Source organism: Felis catus, chromosome C1, assembly GCF_018350175.1.
Source record: "Felis catus isolate Fca126 chromosome C1, F.catus_Fca126_mat1.0, whole genome shotgun sequence".
NCBI lineage: Eukaryota > Metazoa > Chordata > Mammalia > Carnivora > Felidae > Felis > Felis catus.
In genome coordinates this window covers 73547146-73558989 of record NC_058375.1, presented here as the reverse complement: position 1 = coordinate 73558989, position 11844 = coordinate 73547146, and the positions used below count along the sequence as shown (strand labels likewise).

General features: G+C 46.6%; 2 long non-coding RNA genes across 2 annotated transcripts; one reads left to right on the top strand and one right to left on the bottom strand.

The window, feature by feature from the left end:
* Positions 1 to 2731: 2731 nt before the first annotated feature.
* On the bottom strand, positions 2732 to 9220 carry LOC111561766. The gene is made up of 4 exons (XR_002744564.2): positions 9096 to 9220; positions 7498 to 7544; positions 5048 to 6360; positions 2732 to 2911 (listed from the first exon to the last, which is right to left on the bottom strand). It is a non-coding gene; the product is annotated as an uncharacterized LOC111561766 (long non-coding RNA).
* LOC123379678 lies at positions 9081 to 11259 on the top strand. The gene is made up of 2 exons (XR_006584468.1): positions 9081 to 9182; positions 10762 to 11259. It is a non-coding gene; the product is annotated as an uncharacterized LOC123379678 (long non-coding RNA).
* Positions 11260 to 11844: the final 585 nt, after the last annotated feature.

The following is an 11844-nucleotide window of genomic DNA, read 5'->3' as shown; positions in this document are numbered from 1 at the left end:
AACCAGCACTTTCCCCAGCAGGGCCATGTTGGGATTTAATCCTATGTATTGGTCTGGCTGCCAAGAGAGGGGATGTGGGGACAGATCTTAAAGGGAAGGGGACGCATTTGTCTTGCAAGACTGAGGCCTCCGCTTCTCCTTCAAGCAAGAGAAGAGGGTAGTGCTAGTCTTTAACAAAGAGAAGTGGGCTACTTCTTGGGTTCAGAGGATTTAGGGGAATCTGGGGCCTCCAGATGTTCAAATGCATTAACTCAGATGTCGCTATCTCTTATCTCAAGGTCCTGCTCTTTCCCTATCAGAACCCTGGCCTGGCATGGTACACCTACCTAGGTTGAACATGCAACCTTTCCTGGAACTCTGCTCATCTTATGATTAAGTTCTAGCCCTGACCTTCAACTTTTTCTGCCCACTAACTACAAGAGTTGAGGCTCACTTTATATCCAATCCGTGAAGCTTTGTGGTTTTCACACTGAGCCTTTAATTGCTAGCTAATTACTCTCCTTTTCCAAAGCATTAATTGCCCCCAGCAATATAGCCATTCAGTGCCACTGTTCTTATAATTGCTAGTTCCCCATATTTGTCAAATGCCCAATAGATTCACCCACTAGTGCTTTCCCTTCCACCAGCATCCCATCCAAGGTCACCACTGCTACCTTGTGCCAGGATCTATCACTGCTCCTCCTACTCCTAGAGATGGGGGTCCTCATTACCAGTGGCTATCAGGTGACCAAGTTCCAGAATCCCATCTTAGATCTCCTTTCTCAGACCACTCCTGATACAAACTGTTTACGTTGGGCTCTCTGAGAATTAGACTTTGAATCAGAGATTTATGTACAGGATACTTATTAGTATCTGCTCTAGGAAATCACCATTTGTAGAGGGAAAAGCAAAAGGAAAGAAAGAGGGTTTGGCCAAGGGAGAAGTTGGGCTACAGTGTAGTCACAACAAAGGCCTCAGCCAACCTGACAGAGACCTCTGAAGCTGGTTTGTGCATAGAAGTTGTCCCAAGCTGTGGTGAGGTAGAAAGATCTTTGTCCCTCCTGAAAACCAATCTTTGGATACAGGATGCCCAGCAAAGGGGCATGACTTGGGTGAAGAGCGTCACTGAAGCAGAGGCAATTAGCAGAGAGGGCTGACAGCTGAGGGCTATCAGGCAACAGCTCTCCTAGCAGCTGGAAGAGTAAACCCTTCACTCCTGAGGGGGACCTGGGGGCTACAGCATAGTGACTACTCAGAACCCAGTTCCACTTCTTATTAACTATGTGACCGTAAGTCAGTCATGGCCTCTGCACCTTAGTTTCCTGATCTATAAAGTAGCTCTGTAATGATCTATAATGATCTATAATGACCACCTCGTAGGGTTGTCACGAAGATGAAATGAGATAATAATGTAATGCACCTTAAGACACAACCTGGCACATGATAAGCGCTGTGTCTTTTTTGTAGCTATAAAAAGCTTAGGGTTTGTATGGGAAAGCTAAGACTAAAGTATGGACTAGAGCAGAAGGAGTTGCTAAACTGTGGTCAGTGGGAGCTTAGAAGAGGGGTGAAGATCAGGGCAACAAAGAACAGTTTCAAAGAGGACATGGTCAACAGATACGTGGAATTTAGAAAGATGCGACAGGAGGGGACAACTTCCAGGTAACATATTCACAAGAGCAAAGGCCCGGGAAGCAGACAGGGCATTTGCAGGGCAGTGAGGAAGTCACCGGGGCTGCTACAGGGCTTCCTGCCCAGAAGCTGGCTGGGAGAAGAGTGGGTCAGGGAAGCTTAAAAATCCAGGCAGAAACAGCTGCTCTGAGACCTCAAGGGACCATGGTACAGTTGGGCTCAGAAGCGGTGTGAGGCGTGTCCCTGAGGAATGACACATCTTGGCAGGAGAGGGAAAGGGAGGAGGATGGAGACAGGGAAGAGAGAAGGACGAGGAGAGACAGACACAAAGAAGAGAAACATGCCAAGGAGACAGAAAGCTGAGGACAAATTGGGATTAAAAGCCAATCCAGGGGGGCCTGAGTGGCTCAGTCGGTTAAGCATCCAACTCTGGCTCAGGTCATGATCTCACGGTTTGTGGGTTCAAGCCCCACGCCAGGCTCTGTGCTGACAGCTCAGAGCCTGGAGCCTGCTTTTGATTCTGTCTCCCTCTCTCTCTGCCCCTCCCCTGCTTGCACTCGGTCTCTCGCTCTCTCTCTCTCTCTCTCTCTCAAAAATAAGTAAACATTAAAAAAAATTTTTTTAATAATAAGAAATAAAAGTCAATCCAGAGAGGAAAAGAGAATACCAGAAATGAAGAAGAAATGTGGACTAGTGCTTTAAGAAATGATGGTCTTTTAATTTCTCAAGCTCCGATACAAAGAATTAGTGTGGTAGAAACAAAATAACAATAATAGTTTAGAGCTAGGTCAGCTGTGTTACTTCCTCGGAAAACAATACCAATACACTTATTAAGGGGCCCAGTGTTTTCCTATATTATAAATAGTTCTAAATTAACGTCCCTTCCCAAAATGCCTACTTTTCCAACAGGTGCAATATGACACCATCTGCCCAACAAAGGATCTAAATGTCACCAACTTCATAAGAAAATGTAATTGGCTGTTTAGGACCCTAGTTCACTATGATGATATTTAATAATTTGTACTTATAGAGCATGTAGGGGCATAAAATGAATTATAAATGTTAACTCTGTAACTCACGCAGTAACTCCTTAGAAAGACAGGAAACACGACAACTCCCCTTTTAACAGATCCATTCATTCAACAAACATTTATTGGCCTCCTGCATGCCAGGCATTGTAATGATGCAGAAATCTGGCTTCGTGAAGTTTGAGCGCCTGCTTCCCAAGCAGAAATGAGAGTCTCCCAAGAGCAGGAACCCTGACGTTGCCTCTCTGAAGTCCTAGGGCCCAGCACTGCACCTGGAAAAAAGAGAGTCATTGCATAAATGCATGCAGATTTTTTAAAAAAGTAAATACCACAAATTAGCTACAAGTCTGTGCTACTGTTATTAAAAACATAAACCCAGAGACTTTTGACCTCGGAGCCATTGTTAGCCACTGGACCTCACTTCCTGTGGAACCCGCTTCACCTCGTGCTCTTCAGCTCTGCCACACTGTAAAACATTCACCCGCCGACTGTTGCCAAATATGCCATTTCTGTAGCCCTTTGCATTTACTGGGGAAGAGGTCGAGGCTGGGCCCCACACTAAGATTTGCTTTTTCCTTAAAGATGTTGGCTTCTGTGAAGATTTTTATACCGAGCGGAAAAATAGAATTCTGAATCTAGAAATCACTCCAAGTCAATATCCTCTTGTTAGTCCGGGTTGGGTGTGGGAAAGTTCCACTTGGCAGTTGTGATGAATCACGAGGTCCCGACTACTCTCCGATGGTCAGCAGAGACTAGGAATGATTTGGACACCTGGCTTCTGTCTCGCTCAGGTCTGAATCCCCAGCAAGATTCTTCACAAGGTGTCCGGTAGCTAAACCCCATCTCCCAGGGTCCAAAACCTACGTGTGCCATACCAAAATCCTGGTGAAATGGCGAAAAAGATGAAGTGACAAGTTCGTGCCCGAATGTTGCACTTTCCCCCTGCCACATGCCAGTGTGGACGCCATTAAAGAGCCGGACTGCTAAAATCAGGAAGGAAGGGAGCCCTTTGCTCTCAGAACTAAGGCAACGGTGCCACCGGGGCTAGTCATGAAGCAGAATCTCTCCAAGGGAGGAGCAAAGTGACACCAAAAGGTCCAGGTGGCCCTCCCCAAGCCTGGGGCTATTGCCCTTGGGACATTCCCGCAGAAGACCCATTTTCGCAAATGTCGAAATTCCGGCCCCAGACGCTCTCGCTAGGCCAAGATACACCCTACATAAGTTACTGGCTATTTTCAATTATTCAGGTTATCATCTCTGTTCTCCTTTTGCCCCCTGACTTTCTCAGTGAATGACTGTATAAACCTACTGCTCTCTAAAGACCTTCAAAGCGTTTACACGTAGACAGTGTATCTGAAGAGGGCCAGAGAAGTCCAAAGAAGAGAACTTGCTTTCCTCATTCTTTAAAAAACATATCCTGTATCACTTGGCTGAAATTTACATCGGGAGGGAAAAAATAAAAAATAAAAAATCTCACAGTTTCTTTCTTCTGCTTTTTGGGGGAGGGGGTGGCCTTGGCTGTCTACGGCTGAGCCCACAGTTGTACATGAAAGTTAATATTTCCAGGGCCCTGCGTGGGATACCTTTCCCAGAATTCATGTTCTCAATGGGAAACTGAAATAGCGCGTGAGAGTTACCCTAAGTAGATTTAAATAATTAAATTCAAAAATTCTCAAACCACTTGCTGTTTCAAATTTATTTCTTTAATAACAACTCAGACTCAGCAACAGACTGGATTAAGATTTCATTTATTCGAAATTTAAGGTATATCCAGCCCTGGGTGTTGTTTTTAAGTATTTAAGGGGAAATTTGTGCGTGGTGAAAATGAAGAGGCTGTAGCATTATAAATTCATTTCCTCTATTAGAAGCAGGGCCCCGCCTGCACGCCGCAGCTGTTCGGGGAGGTAGTCCCGGCAGGCTGAAGGGCGCGCCTCGGAGCAGACGACCCTTTGTTTCCCCACGAGGGGAGATTTGGCCGGCCCCACACCCTCAGCAACAACTATTTCCTCAGTGGCGCCAGGCAGTTGGGCAGAATCATCTGGGGTGGTTTTCATGTGGCAAAGCAAAGCATCCTCTGGGATTCCAGAGAGACTTCTGAGGATCCATTTTCATCCGTGACCTCAAATCATGCCTGGTACCGGGCACAGAGGACGGGAGGCCACGGTGGCCTGAGCCGAGTTTGCTGACCTCTGGAATAACCCGCCCCGATACAGGCGGCAAGGCAGAGAGCGACTCGGAAAGCAGGTGTTACATCGCAGGTAACAGCCCCACGGTACTTACTATTCATGCTAACAGTTTTACAAACAAGTGAGTTTCTTATACATTCATCGCCACCCCCAGGCATTCATATTCTTTTTAAGTACGGAAACCTTAATTAGATTTTGACCACAGACCCGGATTTGACTTACCCTGACAGGGTTTCCATTAGTGTAATCTGTGGGGGAATTCACTGTTTTAACATCTGTGTGCCTGAGGCCTATCTCACATTTACTGCAAAACTCTGAAAAGCCTCCCTTGTATGGCTGTATGTTTCCTCATGCTCCCAATTTCACAGAAGTCATTTCAGCACCAAACGGTAATTAGCAAAGGGATGGGCCTCAGCTGACATGAATGCAATTTATTGTTTTCCACGAGGCCCTGAACCAAGCAAACAAAGAACACAGTCTAGCTGTCTGGCATTTTATTAACTTGTATTGTGCAGTGCACCTTACTGAAGGGAGATCTTCGGGAGAAATTCAGCAGTTTGTGTGTGGCAACACGCAGACTTTGGAAGAATATTCATTTCGGTTCAATTAGGCAAGTTTTGTGGTACCTCAGTCTGTAATATAGGACAGCCACTTTTATAATTATCTTCCATATTAACTTTATCATCGCCAGACTTTTGCATAAATGCAACCTTTCATCTTTAAAATGCCAACACTTCTTCAATTTTGGCAACCGTACAGCACTGCTAATTATTTGCTCATTATGTGTGGTTAACTGATGAATCATTAATAAATGAATGAATGGCTAATATATTTTTATGGTAATTGGAGATATAACTGATTGCAGACTTCCTTAGCTTCTCAAAACGGCACTGAATGAGCAGTGGCTGCCTAATTGTTTACAGATGATATTTATGCCCCCACCCAGTGTTTCCCACAGTTGTGGTTTATCACTGGCATATTCTCATCAGTCCAGGGTGGCGGCTCGCCGAGGACCAGTCTGGGCAGAGGGGAGTGGGCAGCTGCATAACCGTGCTTCCTTCCTTCCCTTGTGTTTCTGTCACCTCGTTTGTCTCAGCTCAGCTGACACGTAGCCATGTATGGGCCTCAGGGCCACTTGCTAGCCATTCGAAGACTTCTCGTGGATTCTCTTCTCCTGTGCGTCGGCGGGGCCACGGCCACAGCACTGCTGCGGTTACCCCTAGTCAACAACATATAAAGAGTTAGAGGCGGACACGGGACCACGCACGCCATCCAACCGCCACTTGCCTTGGCTGGCACGCCCCGAGGAAAGGTGTGGCCAGTGGCCACGCAGCCTGGCGTCTCTGCGGTTGAGGAGCCGAAGGAGACCCTTTGCAAAGTTTGGTTACAAGCCTGCAGTTCAGTTTGCACCACCGACAGAAGTCCAGAAAATAAAATGGACCAGAGATGCTCCACTCCGTTCATGGCTGGTTAATGGGTTTGGAGGCAACTGCTGTGTTACAAAAATTGTATCCATCGTGCACCTCCGTCACCACCTATAGGTTAAAGACAAAGAGTCTGCGTTTGTCGACGATTCTCGTGAAAATGAAAGATAGAATACTGGCCAAATAAGGCTTGTTTAGCTTTATACAAACAGACGGAAGATCAAGTTAAAAATGCAAAGGAGATTACCAATTCTTAATTATAATTATTTAACCAGGTGGGTAGTTTCTCCTAATGAACATTTCCATGAAAACAGAATAACTAATGACAGTCTTAAAGAAGCCTTTGTCTTTCCATGTACTAATGATCACATTTATAAATATGCAGCAAGGCCCCCGTGTACATTGCTAATGATAAGTAATTAAGCACCAGGCGTGGGAAGCCAGTGAAAAGGGTCATGTTAATGCAAGAGAGGAAATTAAAAATGCAATAAAATAAGTTGCCTAGAAAAGATTAAATAAACTTCTGGCTTCTCCTTCCAGAAAGAAAAGAATGGTTCCCCATTCTCACAGTAATGCCGTGTCAAGCCATTCAACAGCTGGTTAGAAAGTCAGACAGTATGGGTGTCAGCCTGCTCACTGCCCCCATCCCCATTTTATCCTACTGGTTTGCAGGCAGGGGGTGTGGCTTCGAAGGGCACTTGGGTCACTGGAGGAGGAAAAAGGACCCCTACAAAAGGCAGGGGTCGGCCAGCAAGGACGGACACCTGCCACTGTGAAATTAAACTGAACTTTGTTGTTATTGCTGATACACCACTTGCTTATGAAACCATACGGACCAGCCTGGGTTTTTCTCATCTTTTAGACAGCAGAGAGGACAAGCAGGTTGACTTTTCCAACACAGTAGAATAACCTCGGTCTCTCTTCACATCGTCTGGTTCGCCACCAGACCCCAAGCTCCTGGAAGATGAGATCATGACTCTGTGCAAGTAGACTCCGTATCCCTCACACCTAGCACTGCACCACACATACACTGAGTGCTTAATAAATGCTGGTTGGATAAGTGAATGAATGAGTGTTCAGAATAGAGCGTCTCTAAGCCAAGTTAGCAGTTTGTGAGAGAGTCCTTTAACATCACTCCCAGACCAAGCCGCCCTGCCACAGAAAAACACTTGGGCCCAGTGGAAAGATGTGACACATTTCCCTCTTATTCAGGTCCTGAGAAAGGCACCCATTCTTTCTTCCACGTACCATCACCAAAAGGAACAGACACGCGAGGCTTCAACAAAAAAATCAGTCTGCAAAACAAATCATACAGTTGGCATGAGACTCCTGGTTGGTGATTGACTGGGAATCCCAGCATTTCCGTTAAGCATCAAAGACACACAGAAAGGGGGGGGGGAGGGGCACCTGGGTGGCTCAGTCGGTTAAGCAATCAACTTCAGCTCAGGTTGTGATCTCTCCACTCCTGAGTTCAAGCCCCCTGTCAGGCTCTGTGCTGACAGCTTCAGATCCTGTGTGTCCCTCTCTCTCTCTCTCAAAAATAAAAACACTAAAAAAAATTTTTTTTTTTAAATAAAAACGGGGAGAAAAGACAGAATGAGTAAGTGGACTTCTTGCCCAAAGTAACAGGACTCGTATCTGGATCTCCAATGCTCTTAAATAAGGGCAATTTGGGTTCTTTTTAAAAAGTGTCTTAGTGGGGTGCCTGGGTGGCTCAGTCGGTTAAGCGGCCGACTTTGGCTCAGGTCATGATCTTGCTGTCCATGAGTTCGAGCCCGTGTTGGGCTCTGTGCTGACCGCTCAGAGCCTGGAGCCTGTTTCAGATTCTGTGTCTCCCTCTCTCTCTGCCCCTCCCCCGTTCATGCTCTGTCTCTCTCTGCCTCAAAAATAAAGAAACGTAAAAAAAAAAAAAAAAAAAAAAAAAAAAAAAAAAAATTAATAAATAAATAAAATAAAAGTGTCTTAGTGAAGCTCTTAAGCCACTGAAGATTTTTTTTTTCTTTCAAACATTTCAAACTCGCTGATTTCCAGTCTCTCAAGGCTTCCACATTCCCTAACTCTTCTATCTGGTTAATCCCTCAGCGAAGGCAATCTAATTTTCTGCCGCTGCAGTCCAGGGTTAACAAGAAGGCAACCTTGATCTGAAGAAAACAGAAGCGGCAAACAAAAATTAAACCGTGGTTGGATATTTTGGGTAGTGTTTCCTTTTCCTCCCCCCCCCCCCCCCCCCCCGCCTCTCTTTTTGCTTAAACGAGTTCTAAGAAGCGAGTCACAAGGCAGAAAATCCAAGGCTTGGATCTTCCCGGCCTGTTTTAATATTCCTTCTGAATTCAAATGAACCATTTCCTTTTACATAAAATCTTCGACAAGGCCACACTTCTTTTGTTATCAGAGCGTTGTCATCGGCAAGCCTGCTCGGCTCTCATAAAGGCAATTTAGTACCTGACGCGCGCGCGGGCCTAGATGGGCCTCGCAAATAAGGGGCTCTCGGGGCGCGGGGGGGGGGACCCCGGGGAGGCCGGGCGGCTGCGGGGACACCTAAGGCGCGCCTTGCATCAACTTCTCAGGCGGGGCCTCGGTGTCTCGGGAAAGTCCGGCCCGCGGCAGGGACGCTCGGCAAGCGCATCCTGACCCCCAGCGGCCGGCCCCGTCATCGGACCCGCGCTGGTTCCCACTCCTGCGGATCCCCGCGCCCCCGGGCCCCCTTCGCTTTAATTGACAATTAAAGCAAACTTCAGTTCTCACAGAATCAACCGGGTGAAATTTCGCAACGCGAGTTGCACAACTCCATTCCCTCGAAGCAAAACCGGCAGTCCCCCCCCCCCCCCCGAGGTTTCACTCCACACCTCTGCGTTGGTTGCTGAACTTCCCCCTCGAGTTTCTCTTCCCACACACACCGCTTTATTTCAGAGGCAGCCATGGAGACGGTTTCGGTATGTTTCTGGGGGTCCCCGCCTCGTGCCCGGCCCGGTGCTGAGCTGGCGGTGCCGCGACGCCCCGGTGCGATCGGGCGCGTTTCCAAGCGGAGCGCGGCGCCGACCCCCAGCCCGGAGGGGTGGGGGCGCTTGTGGCTCCTGCCCGGCCGCCGTCATCACACAACCCGGATAAGCCTTCCTGGCCTGGAACGACACGCAGTCACCCGGCCGGTGGTAGGGGTGCCCGACTGAGCAAGCAAAAGTGTGGCACGCTGCGGCTCGTCGTTATACTAAAAAAAATATTTGTTGTATCTGAAGTTCAGATTCAACTCGGGGTTCTCTATTTTATCCGGCAACCTCACCTCCTCGTTTGGTGGTTGTATTACTGACCAGCTGCTGACCAGACCCTTGGATAGTCCAGGGGGCCTGGGTGCCCCCTAAGAATTGAGCAAGGATATATACACATATATTTATATTTGTATATTTGTATATTTGAAAAAATATGTATTTTTTTCAACCGTAGAAAAATAGAATGGGGTTCTAGAACCTCTCTGGAGGATCGGACCTCCCTGGGCATTGGCCCATGTCTCAGACTGTTAGTCCTCCTCCCTCCCCCTCTCTTCAGAGGGGAGGCAAGCCCCTGTCCTGAAGGGTCTCTTTCCCACAGTCAGCCTTCCAGAGAATCTGCCACCCGAATCCTTGGCCGCAGATGTTGAAACAAAAGTCATAAACAAGGTAATTTTAGGGGATACTAGATTAAACCGCAGCTTGGTCTTTAAGAGTTAGAAGTGCCTACATTCTCAACTGCCGTTTGTATCCACTGAAATGCTAAAAAGTTCAAAAACCGAGTTTTGGATTACTGTTATCTGTCTGCCATTAAAAAAAAAAAAAAGAAGGCTATAGCCTTGGGAATACTGTACGTATCTGTTACCAACAACTCTGAAAACCACCTCTGCGGGCTTGTCAGTTAAACCAAATGTTAAATGGAAAATATTTGGCGGGATTTAAAATTAGACCCACACACATTACTTACAGATGTTTCCATGAAAAACACTTGAAACTGAACCACACCAAGTAATAAACCCCACAATGGTGTATTTTTTATACCCCAAGTTAATTTTTATTATATAAGTAGCCATATGAAGAAGGTATTGCATACTGCTTAAATTAAATACGGAGGAATGAAATCAGCAGTATCCCTTTACAGCATATGGCCCAGCAAATCAAATTACAAAGCTTTCCACATCTCATTAACTGCAATGAGTACAGTGAGTTTTCTAATAAGTCACATCTTTTTCATGTGAGTGGTGAGCAGTGACTTATTGTAAGAATTCACAGGATGACCCTTGTGCTGAAATTAAGAACTAATCTAAAATGGGCAGGGTCATCTGGTCAAGACTGATCATAACATTTCCTCATTATTGTTTTAGTTGGCATTGAAGCATATGTTTTCCCGGTGCCCCAGCTGAAAAATGCCTTTGATAATTTCACTGACAGCAAATAACCCACACACTGCCATTTAATGAGTTCAGGCAGGATTAGCTGACAATAAAGAATATAGTATAAATGTTTTTATTAGAACTGATTTATTTTTTAGCTGCAAGAAGAAGAAGAAGAAGAAGAAGACGTCACGTGGAAATGCTGAGCTGACTTCCCCTTGGGATGGCCATGGTGGCAATGGTGCTGCAGGTAAAAGGCGAGAGTCGTACTGCACTGCGAGCCCAGGCCTGGCCAAGACCGTGCCTTTGGGCTGCAAATGGTGAAAGGAAAACACCAGCTGGAACCCACACTCAGATGTCGGGTTCCTTCTTTGCACAACAAGGAAAAAAACACTTCTACAATTGCTCATCATGTGGCCTTTGGCTGAGATGAATTACCAATTTACAACCTCTTGTGTTTGGAGAGAAGCAAACTGTGCTCTTCTGAGGCAAGAATCAGGAACCTAAAAATCATTCAAGCCTTCTTGTTTATAAGGCCAGAGTGAGGCCAAAAATCCATTTCCTTCTGTGCTCTAAGCCCTTTCAATGACGAGTTTCTCACCATCTGCACTAATAAATATGGACTGGTGTGTGTATAACCATGCACGGAGGAGAAAGGAAGAGTGAAAGGAGTTTAAATGGTTGCAAATTGCTCTCCTGCTGAGATAACAGCAGTTTGCATGTGAGCCTCAGTTGTTACACATTAAGAATGGGCATTTGGCTTCTTTTCACACAGCTGTGAGAGAAGGGGTAGGTTTCCACCAGTGAGAAAAGAGGTCTGTTCTTAGGGAGACAGGCTTGCTGGTGGCATCTTGCCCAGAAGCTCTTTCTTCCCAGCTCCAACTGTGGGGACTGGAGACAGGATACGCAGATAAGTCCCGGAGCTGGGAGGGAGGGGATCTTTGGGACCGGTGATGTGAGCCCTGAGATGGGGACCATTCACCCCAAACCTCAGCAGAGATCAAAGGTATCAAAACGGAGGCAAGGCCAGACAGTTGATGTAGCCAGCATGTAAGAAAGTGATCCTTGGGGCACCTGGGTGGTTCAATTGGTTGAGTGTCCCTTCGGCTCAGGTCATGATCTCACAGTTCATGAGTTCGAGCCCCACATCAGGCTCACTGCTGTGAGGCAAGAGCCCGCTTCTGATTATCTGTCCCCCTCTCTCTCTGCCCCTCCCCTACTTGTGCGCTCTCAAAAATAAT